Genomic DNA, 22,398 nt, shown 5'->3' with positions numbered 1-22,398 from the left:
TGAGTTGTGCTGGTTTCTGTGCAGAAAAGCTTGGCTTGATTCATTCTGTAGTGAGGAGGGGTCAATTTAAATAAGCAAACAAAGCAAACTAATTAACTGGAAATAATTAACGTAGCATTCTTTAGATGAACAGTTCAGCTTTCAGTCTATTAATCCATCAAATACCCTAGTACTCCATTCACCATGTGCTGCTCTGTGGTGGCGTTAAAGAGCAGAAAACTTTCACGTAGGCAGCACTGGCTTTCCTTGCGTGAGAGGTGTGTATAAAGCCAAATGCACTCAAGAAATGTGACCTTCTAAACACATTCCAGAGAACACAGTAGTGATTGATGCTGTTTCCTGTGAGATGTTCCTTTTATTTTTTTTTTAATTCTTCGCCCGCCCTCGCTCTCCTCTCCCTCTGTTCCCATCTCTCCACTCCCTTTCTTTATTTATAACCTTATCTTGGTGGCCTTGCCCCCGTTCAGCTGCTGGGCAGGAGCAGCACCTCTGAGAGCCAGTGCAGGCGCCAGGACGGTACAGGGACCCTGGGCTGTGGGAGGCTGTCACGGGGCCACCCCATCCCGCAGCGCCGGTGGCCCCGTCTCAGGTGTCTCTGAGCTGTATGGGTCTGCTGGGCACTCCTGGGGTGGCAGAGAAAAACAATTCCAGGCCTATTTCCAGAAAACAATGTGTTACCACCTTCCTGCAAACTGTTTTCATAGGCACGAATATCCAGCATATCGTGATTTACTCCTGGAAGAAGAGAATTTTTTTTCCTGAGTTTTTAGAACCATGCTGTGAAATGGAAGAAGCATTTCTTGCATTTTTACTGTCAGTGGTAAAAACATGTTTTTTCCAGTGTGCACTAAAAATAGATGTATTTAAACCATAAGAATAGATCTAAATGAACTATTTTTTAATCGGTAACATGCATTGAGGATTTAACCTCTTACGTTTCTTTTACGGATATAGACGTTGATTTTACAAGCTCACATCATTTAATTAAGAGGGAGCTGCTAATTCACTATGCTTTTGGTAAATTGTTTAAATTATTGTTCCAGGTTTTTATGCGTTTCAGGGATTTTCCTTTGCTTTTGCTGAAATTGCCTGTTGCATTCCCTGCAGCCCTCTTGCAAGTTGCTTCCATTCAGAAGAAATTCTGAATTCCCTAGAAACTTTGGGTCGGTAACAATTAAAAATAAATAAATAAATGAAAATCACATATTAATTTTGGTTATGGAGCCTTTTTTTTCCTTTGAGGGTTTAGCAAACAGTACAATCAAGTAGTCACCATTGAGCCCTCTCTCTGGCTGAAGGACAGAGCTACCTCAGCAGGAGGAGTATCGAGTACCTTGCCTACGGAGCTGGGTAGGCTCATTGCCTGTAGGTGTTTGCTTCCCAGCTTCCCTTATTTTATTTTATTTTATTTTATTTTATTTTATTTTATTTTATTTTATTTTATTTTATTTTATTTTATTTATTTTACTTAGTTATCACATACTCCAGCTCCTAAGCTCAGGACTTGATTGCGCATCAGTAATTGAAAAAGTAGATTGCACAGAGATAATCACTGGTCAAGGCTTGATCCAGAAAGAAATTATGCTTGTTTGAGTATTTCCCTTTGGTGGGGATGTTTAGCCACAGATGTAGCAATTGTCCAGGATACAGTGCATATGACAGTTCCTCAAATTTCTAACATCTCCTTGGCCATTTAAAATGAGTGGAGAGAGCTGGATCAAGAGCTGACTGAAGCACAAATTCTGCATTTGGCTGCATTAACACCAGGATTTCACTACGAATGTTGGTGAAATATTAGCAGGGACATGAAACAGATTTTAAAACCTGGACTTGACCTTAAAAAACAGTGATTAAATGTATTCAAATCTCTGAGCACAATACATTCATGACCTTCTCCCTTGCACATTTCACTTTGAAACAATATGCTTTTCCCCCAAAGGTTTCAAGAGTGGTCTCCTGCACCCACAGCCTGACTATCAAGAGTTACCCTTGACTCATACAGTAGAGGGAATCTTGCAGTGTCAATTATGGGATGGCTCCATTGCATATTCAGCTGTTGAGCGCAGATCCCCCCAAAAATGACAAAAGTGACTAAAGAAAACATTATACTTGCCAGAGGTTTTGTTATATAAGCTTTGACATCTTTATTTTAATTTTCTTTGCCTCTTTTTACTGCTGTTGCTTTCAAACAGGAAAGATAAATATCTGTTGGATGCAGCAATTGCATTGAGCGTCTCTTCAGATGTATGTAAGAAAGCAGAAACCACAACAAACAAATAGTCAACTCAAGCAGAAGGCTTCTGATACAGATTTAAAGAGTGAAGGTTTTTTATTGTTAAGAAAGTACTCGTAGTACAGTGCATAGAAAAGGCACTAGTATCCTGATAAAATTGCCTGTAAACTGCATGTATGTGATTTGGGGAGCAGCATTTTGTAACACTGTGATATTGTGGAGTTCTGTGTATGCTGAAATGTAATAATACAAGATGTATGTCACCACATCTTGAAACCATCTCCACTACTTCCGTGACACGGACCAACCGCTTACAAAGAAAAAAAAAAACCTCCTCGTGCCTGGAAGCTTAGAAGTATATTTTCTTTGTTTAAACACCTCTATCTTTTGTGCCCCAGGAAAATAAAATGCAAAGTGCTTGGAAGAGACAGGCACATTGCCAGCATTTTAGAGAGCTGTGAGAGAAGAGTTTGAGGCTAGTGATAGGTTCGGAAACTTCCTGAACCAGCATGAGAGATATCAGTAACAGAGACATCTGGAAATATTTAATCATTTGGTAGCTCACTTCATGCACGAGTTGCTCTTTAATTTAGATGGAGAGGACTTGTGTTAGATTATTTTCATCATTTGAGATTAAAGGCTGTGTACCTATGTTGCAATTTGTGCCATTGGCATGAGGTTTTTCCAGGGGATCTCTCGTTGCTGTGACCACAGCTGCCCTCTTTGTGGCAGTGTCAGCTCTGGCTCCAGGACTTGCTTTGGAGTTCATGAGCATTCAAGAGTGGATAAATGTGCATTTGGTTGGCACATAATGCATTGGCAGGAGTTGCCTCCGGTTGTGTCATGTCCCCAAGTTATTATAAATGCTTAAAACAAAAAAAAATTGTGTAGTTGATCGGTCTGCACCGGGAAGGTGAGCCCCCAAATTCTGGTCATTGCAGTTGTCTCTGAACCCCAACAGATGTCTGGGGCAGAGAATTTGGGTTGTGGCTCAGGACTGTCTCCCATGAGTGAGATTTTTGGGTCACTGGCAATGCCATGATGACAGGGAGCATTATAGAGTGTGATCATGACTCTCCCTGGGCCATCACTGTGCACTGCTTGGCCCTTTTCTCTGAGAAAGCCAAAAGTGGTGTCTGCTCTGGCTCCTTCTCCTGGTCCTTCGAGGGCATCCCCCAGCAAGGAACCCCAGAGAGTCCCATCACTTCCCTTGACATGGAGGTGTGCCAGTGTCTTTGCTTTCACCACTCCTCAAAAAAACAAATCAAACCAAAATAAAAAAGTCCTTGAAGGCAGGCAGCACAAACACAATGCCACAGTGGCATTAAATAATTTCTAGCCATGATAATAACATGCTTTTGAAAAGCCAAGCAGTGCTAAATGAGCCAGAGAGACACATCAGTTCCATTCCTTAACATGCACTCCTTTCCTTCTCCTTGCTTAGTGTGTAGGAGATTGGTTTAAATATGAATATTCCCAGAAAAATTACCTAAGAATTGTGGCAAGGAAGGGTTTTGTCAGCAAGTTTGTGCTGCTGGATATTCTGCACAGGAAGGAGACAGCTCATGCTCTTGTGATGCCGGCTTAGTGGAACAACTTTCCATAGTGTCACAAAATTTAGAAAGCTCAGCTAGGGAGAAGGATGGAGAGGTGACAGGTCACGTATGGCCCTCTTCTCCTGTAAACAACTTTTGGGATTGTCTCTTTTCATCTGTTTTACATGTGTCCTGATAGAACATTTCTGGGGAAAATACTGAGTTTTAAATTGCATCTGTAAATGTTCACATGCGTCTGTTGCAGTGATATGCAACACACTTGCAGGCATTGGGATAATTCCTCTGCCTTTCCCTGTGCTGTATGTGCTCATCTCACTACTCATCTCAAATCCTCCTGACTCTGTACTGCATTTTGCAAACAATCTAATTTCCTTACTTTTTGATATGTCTCTGCTTACCTGTGACCTTCACTATGTACTGTGAATGACTGAGCTTTCCACTCAAATGTTTGCATTGCAGCAACATCCAAGCTCAGACCTGCTGCTAGCAGGAGTGTTTGACAGCCGCAGCTGAACCCTGGGACATCTCAGCAGTCATAGAATCATAGAATAGTTTTGGTTGGAAGAGACCCTCAAGATCATCGAGTCCATCCGTGGTTAACTCTGGCACTAAACCATGTCCCTAAGAACCTCATCTATGTGTCTTCTAAATACCTCCAGGGATGGTGACTACACCACTTCCCTGGGCAGCCTGTTCCAATGCCTGACAGCCCTTTCGGGAAGAATTTTTTCCTCATATCCAATCTGAACCTGCCCTGGTGCAACTTGAGGCCATTTCCTCTTGTCCTATCACTTGCTACCTGGGACAAGAGACCAACACTCTCCATGCTCCAACCTCCTTTCAGGCAGTTGTAGACAGCGATAAGGTCTCCCCTCAGCCTCCTTTTCTCCAGGCTGAACAGCCCCAGTTCCCTCAGCTGCTCCTCATCAGACTTGTGCTCCAGACCCCTCACCATCTTTGTTGTTCTTCTCTGAACTCTCTCTAGTCAATGTCTTTCTTGTGGTGAAGGGCCTAAAAGTGAACACAGGATTCAAGGCCTCACCATCAACTTGAACTCCTGCCCAAAGTAACCCTGATGAATAGAGGTATTATTCTGTGATGCAGAATAAGGAAGAGGAGATGGTGAACATCTAGGCTGCAGATAAGTTACAGGCACTTTTTTTCTTCTATTTTTTCTTTCTTTTTTTATGAATATAATGTATAGTGCATCTTTAAAAGCATGAGAGCTACTGAAATTCTCTGATAAATGCCATTTACAGCAGGAGTGTAGTCAATTATAAATATAAAAAGTGTTTTCAGAAAAAATATGTGCTGGAAATACCATGGAATCATCAACCTTTCAGTAGGTCATCTGGAAAACCTGCCTGGTCATTACCTTTTCCTAGCCATGTATATTGACATGTACAGATGGAGCCTCAATGAGCACAGTTACAATGTCAAGGTTCAGATGGCAGTGCAACAGGGAGAGTCAAAATGCTTGTGGTGTCACCAGGTGACAAAGGAAGCTGCATGCTGATTAATACTGGAGAAGGAACAAGTGAACTTATTCCTTGTTGCCTGTGTCTCAAAGAAAGTACCTGAGATGGAAAATGTGTGCCCTTCTTCCCCCTTCATAGTTTGCAGAACAAAATCCAGCCGATCTGAAGCTTGTTGTGCTGGTTGGTTTGGGTCTTCCTGATTTGAGACACAGCTGCTATCAATCCCCAGGCTACAAAGCCTGCCTGTGAAGGACAAGCAGCTGGAGACATGGGCTTTTCCTAGAGCACTGAAATGGCCTCTCTGCCTGGCCACATTTCTCTCTGTTTTCATTAGCCCGGCCTTGTTCTGGCCACTGCTCTGAGCTCTGCACAAAATTGGTGAGAAGCCAGCAAGAATCACCAGGAGCTTTAAATTAAGTCCAGCAAAGTCTGATCTGAGTTTGCATCAGGGCTCCTTCGTTATTCACCTCCCCTACGTGCTGCTGTGTTGGAGCTTGCCTCAATATTGACTCAATATTTCTTTATTGTTAAAACATTTGAAAGAAAACTTCGGTCAGCTCTCACTCGTTTCCTTCAGTTTGTTACTGAATGTGCAGGGATTTTTGTTCTTTCTGAAGAAGAAAAAAATGCTGCATATTTAATTTAGAGCAGCAGAGTTACTTCTTAGAAGCAATGACTTTGCTGAGTAGAAGGATTTTGCAAGCGCACTAATTACTTTTTTGCTTTTTTTTTTTAACCCAAAAGTTCCTCAGTGGAGTCCTTTTACCTCAGAGGTCTCAGTTTATCTCATGCAGCTTCCCATTTGCTTTAGGTGCAAGCCCACAAATATCTGCTAAAAAACACAACTATAGAAATCTTGTGAATTCAGTGTGTCTGTCCCAAAACGTTCTGACTTAAACTACTATGAGCAGTGCTGAATTAAAACATCTGAATGATCCTGCAGGCATAGTTCTGGGTGTGTGCCAGAGGAGGAGTACTCAGTGTAGGTGATTTAATTAGCTGGCGTTGCAATAAAACATATTTCCCATGTCCCCAGGTTCCACCTCCAGAACGCATGCTGGTACCATTGAGCAATACTGGTGGGCTCAGCCTGTCTGCTTGGTGTTGTAGGTTTTTCTAATGTGAAGCAATCCAGAAGCTGGCAGCAGGAATGTGAGGAGGTGGCTTTTTTAATTGTCATGGTCTTGTTTCACTGCTTCTGCTAGTCTGTCAGCTCGCTGTCTCGTCAGCCCCATAGCTGAGCTGCAGACCTGTGCAGCTGCTGAAGGTAATCCAGCTGGAAATCGCCTTTATGGTTTGGTAGCAGTCTTAGTCCTTCAGTTCCTTTTTCACCAGGGAACAACAGCTGATGTTATGCTATTTAGGTTTCATATTTTTTAACCTGTATCCATGATCACAACCCTGTATTATTTTAAGCAGAAGAATGTAATACAGTAGATGTCTTAGACTTACTAAGATATTATTTTGAGGAATGATAACTTTGCAGAAGTTTCTTGTGGTTTTCCACAGAAGGAGTGTGGAAGAGCCTTTTGTTTTTCTTTTAGCGGCCTGCTTTCAATGCAGCTGCACCATTTGTGACTGTTTGTTTTTACAGCCACTTCTGGAAGTCGGCAGAGTTACAATCTCTTTGACGACTGGCTCCCTGCTTATATGCCGTCCTCTTTCTTTTAGCAGACATCCCAACCCTGCACCCAGAACCCATTTCCACCAAGTGACCAGAGCAGCGTGCTGTGCAGATGTGGCCAGTGGGCCCAGTGTGTAGGATCAGTTGGAGGGGATTAGGTGGATGTCAGTGCCACCAAAGCATGCACAACAAATTAGGCTTGCTTTTTGGATGCTGCTCCTTTGTCATTCTCTGCATGCAGTCTCAGGCTTTCCAAGTGTGAAGCAAATGCTTTCACAGGTATCTTCTGCCTCTGGCAGCCATTGGTGTGCCTGAACTGCATGTAGTTGGTCTGCCATGTCTGATTGAACTGTTATTAGTGGTCTTTTATCTTCTGAAAGCTTCTAGACCATTTCATTTTCAGTTGCCAAAGATTTTACATTGAATGGCATTTAAATCCTTATCCCTTGAGGACTGTAGTCCAAGGCTGGCAGAGTCCTAAAAGGGAAGAATTCTCAAGCTCTTGCCCTGCAGAAGCAGCATGGTCCCTGGCAGGTCCATCAGCAGCACTTGTGTGTGCAGAGCCATGAGCTCTGCCTGTGCAGTGGCTTGACTTCTCCATGTCACTGTGGGAGATGAGATGGCTTCACCCTTAGTCTGAAGACAGGTGTCAGTAGAAAATAATTAATGTCATCTTTGGCAGTCTCATCAGAGGGGACAAGAGTTCAGTGGGAACAGAGATGGCTCTTTCATGCCCAGCAGCAGAACACCCAGGGCAAAGCCACGCTGCGGTCGAGGCATGCTGCAAAGAAAGCAGCAATGTTAATGCCTCTTCCTTGCTTGGTAGTTGGGGGCTGGATTTAAATGGCCTTTGTCTGGCATTTCTCATTAACACCCCTGAAAGAGATGAAGGTGGCTGGGAATGAGTTTTGTTGTTGAAAGTATTTCAATATTCTGCTGCAGTACAATTGCTCTTTCATGAGTAGGTGGGAGGGAGTAAATAAACTGAAAGGGAAGACTTAGTGCTTTTTTATTTCCTTCATTATTATTTTATCATGGCCAAAATCTACAGTCTTTTGTAGGGACAGTGGAGCAAACAGTGTGCCAGAGGTCAAAGGAGTCATATCCTCAGAAACATGCAGATTGAGCAACCTACAGAAAAGTATGATTGCACTCTTTTTTGTGGTTTCAGAGGCTATTTATATAAAAGTCTTTAAGCCACAGTGACGCAGGGTGTGGTATTAACACAGTAGCTGAAAGGCAAGCGCTATTCTTGGACGCTTAGGTGCCATACTTTGCTTAGCAGGGGTTAAATTTAGAATGGGAAAGCACACTGCCAAAAGTAGAGTGCTGCTCCCGAAAAGCAACTGAAACACAGCAGGATCTGTTCAATAAGCTGCATCAAACTCAAGCTTTGTTTTTTGTCTACTTCTACTGACCTAATGATATAAACCAGAACTGTGCATAGCATTGCTGCCTCAATAGCTGCATTCCCAGGATTTTCCACAGCTGTGTATTGGTGAGAGAAAGGGCTAGCTGAAGATGCACCTTTTTTCTCCACTATAATGCATGGTTTGGCAATGTGATTCTTGAAGCTATGAGTTGAAATAAAGGCTAAATTTTATTAATGCTGTTTTCTGTGTTTACCCGAAGACTTAAAATGAATATAGATTCTGTAATGGTAAATACAAAGGAAATCACAGAGAAGCTGCCACTGACATCCAGATATTTACCACCAGCAATGAACCATTTCCAGACTCGTTCACTGTATTTCCTATTTTAAGTATGGGAAATACTACTGTATTAAAATTATATGCTGCAGGATGGGAAACACCCTTCTGGCAGGGAAAAATCTGTCTACTGTAGGCTGTTGCAGTTCTTCTTTCTGCATGGTAGTATTTTTAATTAATCCAGAGAATAGCTTCACAGAAGTTGATAAAATACTGATCTTTCATTCTCACTGACACCTAAGACATAAGTTACAGTATAATGGCATCTTGTCCAGATAGAGAAAATTAGATGTTCCAAGGGAAATCAGAGGCTACCAAGATGTAGCTGCATCCCTTTAAACAATGTCTCACCTTCAGTGTAGAAATACAGACCAAAAGCCCTATTTTCAGCCCGTTATCAGCCTCTTCTAGACAGGCTTAAATGAGTATATATAGAATGATGTGCTAAAACCTAGAATTTACTCTTCTGATAAGCTGTCAGTATATACTTACCACAAGCAAAATTTGGGTGGTTCTTCACTTAGTGCTTCTGTTGTGACGTGCAATGCTGTATCATGGGGCTTTATCCTTTCTCTGTTTTGTCATTGCTAGCTGTAGACACCTCACTGGTAGTCTGATAGCCTGGGCAACATCGATGGCCCTCACACTACTTGGGTGGTGAGGTGTAGAGGTGACTTACTATAACATTATTGTTCGTGTACAGTCTGTCCAAGGCTGCTTTAAGGCGGTATTTTCATTTGTTAACATTGAGATGAGGAGTAGAAGGTCTTCTTGGGAAGGAGGCTGTCCTAACATATCCAAAAGACTGACTGATGTTCTAGGAAGATTTATTCTGGAGTGACATCCCTTTTACCGAGAGGACTCGACTCCTGTTGCCACTTCAGTCTGAAGCCCTTGGTCTTCATTTTCCCAGAGGAGCAAAGTTGTCATGGTGGATTCTGCTTCTTAAGACTGGTCTCTGTAACTGAACTTCAAGCAGTTGCCTCCAGGGGTGTCTAACATAGCTTAGCCAGCTATCTATAATCAGACAAATTGCAGTATGGCTATATAAAGAAAAAAGCACACATAGTTTTCTTGCAGTTTAGGTAAAGCTGTTATATAATATAGTCATTTTAAGTAGCTCTACCTTTTTGTAACAGTTACTCCAATTCACAGTCTGGCACTAGCATGGGAGAAACAAATTTCATTCCTATTAAGGAAGCAGATACAGGCTAATATTTTTTTCTAATATTACTAGTTTCATCTTATGTAAGAATTAAAGCAGTCCTTTACATATTAAGTTGTATCCGCCCCTGCTTCATTTGGAAACTTGTGTTGCAACTGGAGCTCATCCAGGCATAACACCAGTAACGCTTAATGTCCTTAACAACAAAAGAAAATACAATTAAACAATCTCTTGGACTAAAGCTGTTTGAAATCTGCTAAACAAACTGTATTGTTTGAGTGTAGCATTGTGACCATCCCTGGCAAAGTACCAGAGTACCACAGGGGGTCTATGGATTTCCAAAGGAATAGTGGGCAAAACAGGTTTTTCACCATGGCTACAAGTGGTTTTACTGTGATTGAAAACTGCAGGTACTAGTGAAACACCCAGGTCCCGAGTATGCTAAATATACCTTGTGGAGGCAGATAGGACAGAGTCCGGTTTGTGAGCCCAGCCTGCGGGGTGCCAGCTGCCCCACATGTCCGCATTGCCACCAGACATGGTCATCTCCAGTTGTCCCACGTCTGGGACCTGAAAGCCTCACCCAGATCCCTAGGACAGGGTCCTCTTGCCATTCAGGGACAGGCCTGCCCCTCACCCGGCACCCCAAGTCATGGCCATGAGCAATCAGAGCCCATAAAAGAGGATCCTGGTTGAGTTTGGACTTGGGAATGCTAGTAGGATGCCAGATATGGACTGAAAGGTGGTTTCTTGCTTCTAATTTTCCACAAACATCTGTTGCCTGCTTTTCTTTGTCCTCTTTAACCATGACCCAGGGACACCAGTACCACAAGCCTCAGGAGTCTCTTGTCAGCTGGGATTTTTTGCTCCTTTTCCAGCCAGGCTACCACCACTGATTTGAAACTGTAGGAACATTTGTGTCTATAAAACAGCATAAAGGCTTGTCTAGAATGCCTGAAAGTTGAAAAAGACACCAAAATTTCCTCTGTGTGCCTGATTTTTGGCAACAGCAAAACTCCATAGGGACTACTGTTTGTCTTTACACAGATATAAATACTCAGATTGCTTTGGCAACTGCCAGGCTTTTATTCAGAGATTAGCTTCACATATCTTTATGAATTTAGAAATCATTTGGAACCCTGACTACTGGCATTTAATGACTTCCTGTTTTTGTTTAAAATTCTTTTTATAGCTAAAATGCTTGCTTTCATATTTTGTGGGTGGCAGTAGGGAGAGTACTGTCTCTCTCCTGCAGTCACTAGATCAGAGGTGAATTCCACTTTTCCTTAACAACTTTTTGATTTGAGAGATTCAAATGGATGGCAAGAAATTGCCATGAGCTCAAGCTTTTGTTTTTCTTTTTGGAAAATGGATTGCACATGCCGTCTTTGCAAGTTGTCCTTTAAAACCATGACAAGCATATGTTTGAAACAAGGTATTTTAACACCTTTGGTTTGCAGGTGTCAGTTGAAAAACAGTCCTGGTCTCCATTTGCATTAGCACTTGATTTGTCCTTCAAAGATGTCAGCCAAGGAATACGTGAGGGTGGCTGGATCAGCTGCCCAGAGACCAGCAAACTCATTTTGCAGGACTGCACACAGCAGACAGAGAATGACACCAAGCAAGAATTAACCTGGGCTAGAGTTCATTAAGCACCCATGAAATAAAACGGTCAGTTCTGACAGCTTGCTCTTGACGATGTTTCATTTTCTTTTCAGTTTGTTTTGTTTTGTTATCAATCCTCCACAGGCTTTTCTGCCTGTTGGTGTTTCACACTTCAAAAGCTTCAGATATTACAAAGATGCTCAAGGGCTTAGAGACACACGTGGTATCTGAAACGTCCACAGCTGGTTCCAGGCTCTGTGGAAAGGCCACCAAGGGTCCAGGTGGGAAGACACCCAGCAGGTAGAAAAGGCAGGAGGCCGTGTCAGCACACCCTGCCTCCAGCACTTGGCAGCAAGCACTCAGGGGCAGCAAGGCAAAGTGCTGCAGAGAGCAAGCTCATGTGGATTCCCACAGCTGCCATTTGCGAGTCCTACTGAGAAAAACCTACTCTTCATTACCTCTGGTCTGGACTTGCAACCCAAAGAAAGAAGAGAAAGCTAAAGGCGTTGGCCACCCTGAGGAATGTGACAGCATGATGGCTGTAGTTGCAGCCCCACCAACCACAGGTGTTTTCTGTCTGAGCATCTCTATGCTCAGAGATGGTGCTCAAGTGGCTAGTGGTGCCAGTGGGGTTGTTGGCTAATAGTTGTTGTCAGCACCCTGTGAAATACCACGGTGGATCAGGTGTATCTTCAGCTGGCCCTGCAGTCAGCAGGTATAGACGCAAAAGTGCATCTAGTTTAAAAGGAGGGCTTTGATCTAAAGATTTTACTGAGGAATTTGTAAGAGTGTGTATATAAATGATAAATTGTCAGGAGCAATGTGGTGATGTGAGCATTGGAAGAGAAGAAGGAGAACAGACGCCAGTCTGTAGAAAAGAAATCTTTATGCCAGCAGAAATATCAAGTGTGGTCAAGACTGTATGTCCATTTAAGAAGAGTTTTTTCACTGTATTTTATTTTTTCTGAAAATAAATAAACTGATGAAGATTAAAGGGCTGAACAGGTAAAATACTAAATATTAAGGCTCCTAATGAGGTGATGGCAACATACACTGGAACTTCACTCTTTGGGAGCAAGTTGTGCTGGTCCTCCTAGCCCAGCTAGAGTACTGGAAGGAAGCTTTCGTATTAATTCATTAGCATACTTTAAACCAGATAAATGCTTGAAGAGGGAAGTAGCCAAGTTCCTCAGAGATAGGGTGATTTCTTGACAAAGAAAACCATGCCTCAAACACTGTATTAATTCTGTGCACAGGAGCTCAAAGGTGAACACAGATGTTTGAAGTAGACACATAGTATATTCCTTCTGGGAAGGGGAAATAAGTTTTGGAGCAAGACACGTTTTCTGTGTTCCTACATGATCCAGCCATTATTTTGTGCCAAGTCTGACCAAATTCGACAAGTGAAAATCCCAAAACAAGATTCAGGAAGAGGTTGGAGTGTGTGTGTACGTATACATGTGGCAAATATAGGAAATCAGTGAATGGATGCAGTACTAGCAGAAACAATTTATTGTTAAATCCCTTTGCAAACCATGGATGCAGTAGAGTAAAAATATGGCAAGCCTGTCTGCTTTTCATGTGGAGCTCTGTTGTGGTTTAACCCCAGCAAGCAACTAAGACCATGACAGCAGCTCACTCATTGCCTCCCATCCCCTGAGTGGGATAGAGGAGAGACCCAAAATGAAGGGAGAAACTCATGGATTGAGATAAAAACAGTTTAATAAGACAATAAAAATAATAAAAATATGGTTTTTTATAAACATTTATATATATATATTTTTATATATATATATTATAATGAAATAAATTATATTCCAGCAATTACTCATGAGCTCCAATCATGCTGAATAGCCAGTCCTGGAAAGGAGAGCACCCCAGTCCTGAACAGCTGATCCCAGTGAGAGAGTGAAAAAACACAGGGCAAACAGGCCGAAGGCTAACTGCAAAACAGCAGAAGGCCAAATTCCAATGGAACTAATGAACCAGGAAAGCTGACTCCGGTTATATATGGAGCATGACTCTAATGGTAAGGGATAGTTCATTGATCAACCTGGATGTCAATCTAGGTTCTGTCCTGTCTGTGCCTCCTCCCAGCTGCTTTGCAGCTGCAGCTGGAAAGCTGAAAGAAGTCCTTGGTCTCCTTGGTAACAACCAAGATATCAGTGTGTTCTTACATTCTTTTTGTATTAAGTCCAAAACACTTAGCTACTGGAAAGAAATAAGTTAATTCTTCACAGGTGGTGCCTGAGAATCACAGCACTTTATCACATCATTCTCATACTAAATTTGAAACAAAAGGCTGTGCTAGCTACTAAGAAGAAAATATTCTAACTGCATGGAAAAAATTAACTTGATTTCAGCTAAGATAGCACAAGTTCAGATAACTGGGAAAAACTGAGGTCAAGATTTTATCTATAATCTGCGTGTTCAGAGCTGTTCAGCTCATGGGAGACTGGAATGGATGTTCAGAGGGATGTGGCACATATAGTGCTGTGAAAGACAAGCTGGTAGCTCATACCTTTCCCTAGTTGTGTATTTTCTCTTACTTGTGTCCTCTTGCTCCAAATCATCTTATGAGAAGTACATGTAAGATACTGTTGATGGGTGTAGGTTTTATTTAGTTTTGCTTCGTTTCTCATTTCCTATTTACTCTTCTGGAGATATCCCGCTTTTTTTCACACAGTCCCACCAGAGAAATTATTCGCTTGAAACCCAAAGGGTCCATTGCATCAAAGTCTCCCACATATGTAGCATTTTGCACTCAGTGAAAACCTGCTGAAGGAATGTGCTACAGAGCTCTCATTCATTCAAAATTCATACACCTTCACTGAATAAAGACACCTTAAATAAAGGAAGAGGTTTTGATAGCACTGTTTTCAACAAGACTATTCTTAGTGGCATGCTGCATGCTGCTCTCCATGCCTGGGGTATTCTTCAAGGACTGTCTGTCACTGTCATCCTCCCTGAGCCTTTTGAAGTGTGTAGATGCAGAGGCAAGCCTTGTATGTCTGAAGTTCTGAAGAATTTGCTCAACTGAACATAGGATTATTTTACATTTCTTAATCTGGCCCGTATGTGGTAGTCACATTTTATTTTTTCACATAAAATTCCGTGGGTGGAAGCAAACCTTACCCCAATGCTGACTATTTCCAGCAGAAACTACAAAAAACAGCAACAACTGTGTTTTCATCCACCAAGAACTAAAAGCTGTATTGTAGTAATGTTTTGGCAAAATTAGGGAAAATGATGTCAGACTACAATTAGAAGAATTACTCCTGCACTCTGTACATTTACAGAGTGATAAATGATCCTCATGGATCTTTTGCATATATAATAATTCAGCATTCATTTCAGATTTCATTCTCTAGTAATTCGTATCTGGAGAAAACAATACAGAGCTGTAAGTAAGTGCTATTTCATGTAGTACTTATCTCTGTTCATGGTATGCACAAGATAATTTGCAGTGTGATAAGGAGGGTTATTGATACAGCTTATGGATAGCTAGGGGATGAAGGAAGTGTGGTTGTGTTGCAGCTGATGAGGTTGCTTCTCAACTAGCATAGCAAGTGACTTTCCCTGCTGAGGGTGGAATTGTACTGGGATGTGGAAAATGCCAGGCATTTCTCTAGCCCTTTCTGGGTACAGTTTTGTTACATAAAACAAATCATCTTCCCAGAGCACTGCTTTCACCCTACAGAAAGTGCAGCAAGACCCTTCTCCCTGTTGGGAACTGGCAATGATGCTTAGTGTTCTTTCCTCTCTCTGTCACCATTGTCCCAGTGGAAGAGATGGTGTAGCTGCCCACCATGACTGCCACTGGCAACCAGAGGGGATTTGGAGAGGACAGCAGGTGGACATGGGGAGCTGGGCAACAGTGGCAGACCATAAATGTCCCTGCAGTTCAGCTGGAGTGAGTCTTTTCTGTCTTTGAAATGGTGGTGCCTTATCCTTTTCTGTAATCTTAACAAAACTGCAAACACAAGCAAGATCTTTTTTCCCCTTTCTCTCACTCCCTAAAAGGGACCCTTTCCATATTTTTCCCCTACATATGGACTTCTCTGTATGAGGAATTTGCAGAGTGAGTGTGAAACCATGCCAGAAAACAATGAAGTCAGGGTCAACACCCAAGACTATTGTAAGAGGGCATACAAAAGGGACAGAACATGGTTAAGCAGGAGAAAAGAAGTGTTTCAAAATAGGTACACATTGACAAGAGCTGCATCCTGCCAGAGCCTCTGAGAGACAGTGGTGTGTGACTTGGCAGGAGCAGAGGCACTTCTTTTATTTTGTGTTGTGAGTTAAAGGAAAGTAAACGTTCATGGAATAAAAGCAGACTTATGCTGTACAAGGCAAAAGAAAAAAAAAAAAAAAAGTGGTGCTTAGGAGATGTTTCTCCTGCTAACCGGAGAAGTTTCATGAGTAGCCGTCTAGTCTGGTCACTGGGAGGTGGCCATGTGTGGGTTCTTGATGTCCAGGCTGGCTGTTGGAGGCTGAATTTCATCTTTGACCTGCTGCCTAGCCCCAGGGTGGCATGAGGGCACTGTGGCCCCAGGGGGCTGCTGAGCTTCAGGGTGCTACCCCCTGCCAAGTCACTTGCAAGTCTGTTCTCTGGGAGTGGATCTGGATCTATGCAGTGTCTGTCTTTGAAATACAAAAGAAAGCTCTGCAAGACAGACTGACAATATTTTTCCCCTCTCATCAATCCTTTTTCCACTCTGTCAGATCCTGTGGATATGTCTTCTTCTCAGAATGGGGGTTCTTTCTTGCTTTGGTTCTTACCAGGATTTTGTAAATACAGGCATTTAGGACAATCTCCATCGTCAGGAAAAAAAGTCATCCCAAATGGAGCATAGTGATAAACTAAACCAGCAGGCACGCTTGACTGCAGTAGGGCAGAGGTGATCTGTCATTCAAGTGCAGCCTTAAATCAATATTTCTGTTTTCTAAGAAGCTGTTTCTATCTTATCCTTTTTTTCCTAATTTATCTTTTTGTAATCTCTGCAGTTTGTTGTGTTGATTTTACAAACATTCCTGAGAGGACCAAGGACGTAGTAATGAGTGACTAGTTTGTCAGTGTTTACTCTTATTTAGCTTGTTTCTTTTCTGCTGTTGGTTTTTCGAGCTTCTTTTCTTTCTTTTCTTTTCTTTTCTTTTCTTTTCTTTTCTTTTCTTTTCTTTTCTTTTCTTTTCTTTTCTTTTCTTTTCTTTTCTTTTCTTTTCTTTTCTTTTCTTTTCTTTTCTTTTCTTTTCTTTCTTTCCTTTCCTTTCCTTTCCTTTCCTTTCCTTTCCTTTCCTTTCCTTTCCTTTCCTTTCCTTTCCTTTCCTTTCCTTTCCTTTCCTTTCCTTTCCTTTCCTTTCCTTTCCTTTCCTTTCCTTTCCTTTCCTTTCCTTTCCTTTCCTTTCCTTTCCTTTCCTTTCCTTTCCTTTCCTTTCCTTTCCTTTCCTTTCCTTTCCTTTCCTTTCCTTTCCTTTCCTTTCCTTTCCTTTCCTTTCCTTTCCTTTCCTTTCCTTTCCTTTCCTTTCCTTTCCTTTCCTTTCCTTTCCTTTCCTTTCCTTTCCTTTCCTTTCCTTTCCTTTCCTTTCCTTTCCTTTCCTCTTCTCTTCTTTTCTTTTCTCTTCTTTTCTCTTCTTTTCTCTTCTTTTCTCTTCTTTTCTCTTCTTTTCTCTTCTTTTCTCTTCTTTTCTCTTCTTTTCTCTTCTTTTCTCTTCTTTTCTCTTCTCTTTTCTTTTCTCTTCTCTTCTCTTCTCTTCTCTTCTCTTCTTTTCTCTCTTTTCTTTTCTCTCTTTTCTCTCTTTTCTCTTCTTTTCTTTTCTTTTCTTTTCTTTTCTTTTCTTTTCTTTTCTTTTCTTTTCTTTTCTTTTCTTTTCTTTTCTTTTCTTTTCTTTTCTTTTCTTTTCTTTTCTTTTCTTTTCTTTTCTTTTCTTTTCTTTTTTTCTTTTTTTCTTTTCTCTTTTCTTTTATTTTTTCTTTTTTCTTTTTTTTCTTTTCTTTTTTCTTTTCTTTCATTTCCTTCATTTCCTTTCCTTTTCCTTTTCCTTTTCCTTGTCCTTTTCCTTTTCCTTTTCCTTTTCCTTTTCCTTTTCCTTTTTCCTTTTTCTTCTTCTTCTTCTTTTCTTCTTCTTCTTCTTTTCATCACTTCTTTTTGTGTGATTTATCATGGTTGGCTTCATATGCATACTGCTCACCACAGTTTTTACTGTATTGCAGTTAAATCTGGCTGTGAGGCCATGCCACACTTACCCAGGAGTTTCCAAGCACCCAACTATCATAAAAATAAAATCTGCACTGGTGCGTCAGACAAGGGTTCGGGACAGATGTGTTGTAGTTATACTGTGATCATTGGAAAGTCCCCTGTGAGCCTCTGTCATAGTACCACAAGACAGACTGTGCACAAGGAGCTGCAGTTTCAGCCCTGGGTGAGTGGTAGCACTCAGCAACAGAAAACGAGATTAGTGCCATGACTGCTTTGTTGCAACTCAGATTTCCTGCTGTAAAAGGTGCTTATCAATCTATAGGGACTCTTCCCCTCTTAATGGAATCATAGAATAGTTTGGGTTGGAAAGGACTTTCAAAGGGCATCTAGTGCAACCCCCCTGCCATGAGCAGGGACATCTTCACCCAGATCAGGTTGCTCAGAGCCCCGTCCAGCCTGGCCTGGGATGTCTCCAGGGATGGGGCATCCACCACCTCTCTGGGCGTTTCACCACCCTCATTGTAACAAATTTCTCCCCTCTTCTAGTTTAAAACCATTACCCCTTTTCCTGTCATAACAGGCCCTGCTAAAAAGTCTGTCCCCATTGTTCTTATAGACCCTTTTAAGTACTGAAAGGGTGCTATAAGGTCTCCCTGGAGCCTTCCCTTCTCCAGACTGAACAACCCCAACTCTCTCAGCCTGTCCTCCCAGCAGAGCTGTTCCAGCCTCTGCTTGTCTTGGTGGCTCCTCTGGCCCCTCTCCAACAGGTCCATGTGTGTCCTGTGCTGAGGGCTCCAGAGCTGGACACAGGACTCCAGGTGGGGTCTCACCAGAGTGGAGCAGAGGGGCAGGATCACCTCCTTTGAACTGCTGGCCACACTCCTTTTGATGCAGCCCAGGATACAATTGGCCTTCTGGGCTGCAAGCACACACTCACAACATTCTTTTCTCCCTAAATCTTTTTGAAAGAAGACGTGCCATTTCTCCAGTTCCCTCCAACCTTCCTGTCTCATGGCCAGCCATTTGCCACTCAGCCTGATGGGCATTTCTTTCTCCCCGAGTCCTCTCTTGCCAGACCCGCAGACCTTGGCCATGCACCACAGGGATGTTCCTCCTGCTGCAATTGAATGACTCAGTCAGCTTCGTGTGGTGCCAGCACCTCTAAGGACTGTCAGGATTGGAGGTGTCACCCCAAGGTGATAACTCTCCAGACAACAGTGGTCTTCAGCCACCCAAGAACATACCATCTGCAATTTTATTGCTTCATGTTGGGCTCTCATAGTGCCATTGCACGGCAATGACATATCCACAAAGATGAGCAATTTGATTCACTGAATGCAATAGATCTTCTTTGCGTGTCATTGTAAGGTGGGTTTGACTGAGTTTGTAAAATGCACTTGGAAGTTACTCACACTATAGTTTGGGCTGCTCTCAGTTCTGTTCCTGAGCAGAAAAATATATCAAGATTTTGGTGTATAATTAAGGCTTTTCAGTCCATGGCAGCAGGAAGCTGTTGGATCTTGTTTTGTTGGATGTGATATTTTTAGATCTTCATTCTTGGTGTAATCAATGCACAGCGTTTCTAGAAAGGGCAGAACTTAAGCTCTACTTTTAGCTTAGAATCACTTTACGTTGACAGATTTTCCAAGTAAGAAGCAGAAAAAATGAATGTCAAGCTTTTTTTTCCTTCCGAGGAAAGAATTCTATGTTTTACATACGATGTTTCTGAAATCTAAAGTAATAGGAGCCTGACATTTTTATGTTCCTTTCATTGTACCTAACTCAAATACGCCCTCACTGTGAGTGTTGCTTTCCAGTGTTCTCCAGGGTACTGACAGTTAAATAACAAGTGAGAAAACCTGAGGCTTTGTTTGTGTCACCATTTGCAAGCACTTAACTTAATCAGCCACAGGAGCCATTAGCATGGTGGGAAGTTTGGCTAGGAAAATCCCAGGGGCTGAAGTAAAATAAAACCCACTAGACTGAATGAGACTGGCATCAATGGCTGTTACTTCCCAGTAACAAATGAGCCCTCTGTTCAGAAGCTTCAAGCTGTCCCTGTTTGCACAAAGGTGGGATCCTGAGTGCTCCTCTGCAGCCATCACTGCCGTGTGAAGGAAACAGGCTTGACATCCAGGCTGGTCTGCAGCTTAGGGCCAGGGCAGCCAAACGCCCACCTTACCCAAGTGGGTCTGGAGCTGGGCAGCGTGTGTTTCTTCTCCTCTCAGGAGCCTGGCTGCCAGCGTGGCGTTGACTTCACTCCAGGCCTGGCATGAGCAACAGCGTGACAACTTGCAGAGTTATGACTCCCATTCTCTTGCAGATCGAGTAGGAAAGCCATCCTTGGTTTTAATCTTTTTTTTTTTTGTGTGTGTGTGTGTGTGTAGCATGAGCTGCACAGAGCATTTAGGTGCTTGCTCAACTGCAGTCTACATTTTCTTGAGTGCAACCACACCAAGCCTGAGCATATAGGTTACTAGACCTATCTGACATACTGGGGAGCCCAGAGAGGCTCAATAACTCTACCCAAGTTCAGTGTTCAGTGCAGTGGGCTGCATGTGGACTTTTGTCAAAGACTTCATGGCTTTCGCAGGGGTAAATGCCTACCTGCCTTACCTGCTGCCTGTTGTTGTTTTTAACATACCCAAAAATAATAGCAACAGGATGTTCTGTTTGGCATATTTAGTTTCTCAACAACAGATTTGGAAAAAAAAAAAAAGTTGGAAAAGTTGGAAGCTTTCAATTGTGACTTTGAACAACGCTATGAGAGCTTTCCTGTCAGCTCCATTGTTCCCACATTGGATTTTTCTGCTACAGGCCTGGTGAGGATGCTGTCATCGTCTTTTGTCCTTGATTGTACATCCCATGACTTGCAGTGTTCCCGTCTCTGATGTTGTTCTCCCGAGGCAGCCTGTAATGAAGAAAATACATGTTCAAGCTGGAACAAAGTCCACTGCTGCCTCACTAGCTAGGAGGCTGAACAAAACACACACAGTTTCAGCAACTTGAAAGATTGGCTTGGTTTCTGCAGAAACCAGCTCAGCAGAGCTGCTCCGTGCAGAGGGCAGCCTCTCTGTATCAACACAGACAAATAAAGAGATGCAGTTCTCTACTCTTCTGGGACAGGTGCAAAGAAGGGACAAAAGACCATAGTCCTTTGCATGGGTTTCAAGTAGTCTTTTCTAGGGCTGCTGGAATCCAAAAGAGCTGCAGACAAAAGCTGTGAAGTGGATTCATGTGTTTGATGCCACCTCAGCGTGGGAAAGTTTCATCCCTACACTGTAAAATTTCCGCCAGCCCCTGACAAAGTGATTTGGCCAGAGACATCAGTGCTTTGTACTGGAAGCTGGCAGTTCGCCTCCCAGCTTCTTTCCCTTTGTGAGCTTTGCTGGTTGGCAAAGTGATAGGCATTGAGTAGCACTGTGGCACCATCAGTTGCAAGCAAGCTCAGTTTAGGGATGCGTTCTGGCTATGCAGAAATCGTGTGTGTGGTTCCCTGGTTGACAGTGTCTGTAGCCTGGCACACCCTGTGTGTTTGTGAAGTCCTTCAGAAAATGTTCTTCTGTTTGATCTAGGTGGGTTTGGTATCCAAAAAGACAGGTGTCTGCACAGCTTATAGCCACCACTACGCAAGCTGAAAATAGCTGGCACCTTCTTAGCAAGCATGGCAAAAAGTCTGCATGCTGTAGAGACTGACTGTACTCAGCTGCTGGACCTGCAGAGACCAGTATTGAGGGTGGTGAAACACTGGCCCAGGTTGCCCCAAGAGGTGGTGGATGCCCCATCCTGGAGACATCCCAGGCCAGGCTGGACGGGGCTCTGAGCAACCTGATCTGGTGAAGATGTCCCTGCTCATGGCAGGGGTTGGACTAGATGAGCTTTGAAGGTCCCTTCCAACCCAATCTATTCTATGATTCCATGATCACTGTAGAAAAAGCAGATGCAGTATGTTAGCAACTAAATAGCACAGGGACAGGAGAGCTTATTTGAGAACAGCACTCACCAGGTACTGCTGGGAAGCCCTTATTGCTGCTGCCTGCGCTAAGCCTGCCCACTGATGATAAGACCTTGGTTTACACCTCAGTCAAGCATGTCAGCCTGGAAAATCTCAGGAACACCATCTTCATTCTGACATGATTAGTGTGCGAGGGCTTCCCCAGTAGTGCTTATATTTAAAACCTCTTTAACCATGCAAGGAGTCAGCATCTTCACTTAACTCAGTACTCCCAATAAAGTGCAAGACATTTGATTTAATTTCTGCACTGAACTCTGAATTTTGCTTTGGGCTTTATTCCCCTCAGAGCTTTGCACAGCAGAGAAAGGAGGGGGAAGCATTTTAATCAGGGTAAGGCTCTTTGGCATTTACACTATTGAAGTCTGAGGAGCCTCTGAATTTCTGTTGAATAGAGCCCTAAGAAAAGAAGTAGATCTGTTGAAGGACAGCATTTCAGTGCAAGAAGGATGCGTGTTTAGGACTTTCCATTACATAATGGGGCTGAAATGGATTAACAAGACCCAGGCTTTCTTTTTCTTGAGAATTGCTGTCTGCACCACTCTTTTTGTATTGCTGATTCTTCAGTCACAGCACTCGCAGAAAGGTTTTCTTTGTTGTTATTAGTTTGAGAAGTAAATTGCAGCATTGTTTCTCCTGATCAAGAGATTGATTAGTCAGAGGTCTCTAGCTGAAGGGAAAAAATGTTCCTCATTATCAACTTTAAATGCAAATGTATTTGCCAAGCAGAGTTTCAGATGGTGAGTGTGGGGGGGAATGCCTTGCTCTTTTGATGTGCTGCCCATAACCATTTACAGATCTTTGAATGGCGTCCCTCTC

The 22,398-nt window shown here is 42.7% G+C and overlaps 1 protein-coding gene across 3 annotated transcripts in view; it reads left to right on the top strand.

Annotated features, from left to right (window-relative positions):
- The window catches only part of LPAR1 (lysophosphatidic acid receptor 1), a 78,838-nt gene that overhangs the window by 50,228 nt on the left and 6,212 nt on the right, over positions 1–22,398 (top strand). The window lies entirely within an intron of this gene.

This window comes from Streptopelia decaocto (genome assembly GCF_964273445.1).
Source record: "Streptopelia decaocto genome assembly, chromosome: Z".
Classification (NCBI taxonomy): Eukaryota; Metazoa; Chordata; class Aves; order Columbiformes; family Columbidae; genus Streptopelia; species Streptopelia decaocto.
The sequence above is the reverse complement of the archived record's forward strand: the minus strand, read 5'-3'. Positions and strand labels throughout refer to the sequence as shown.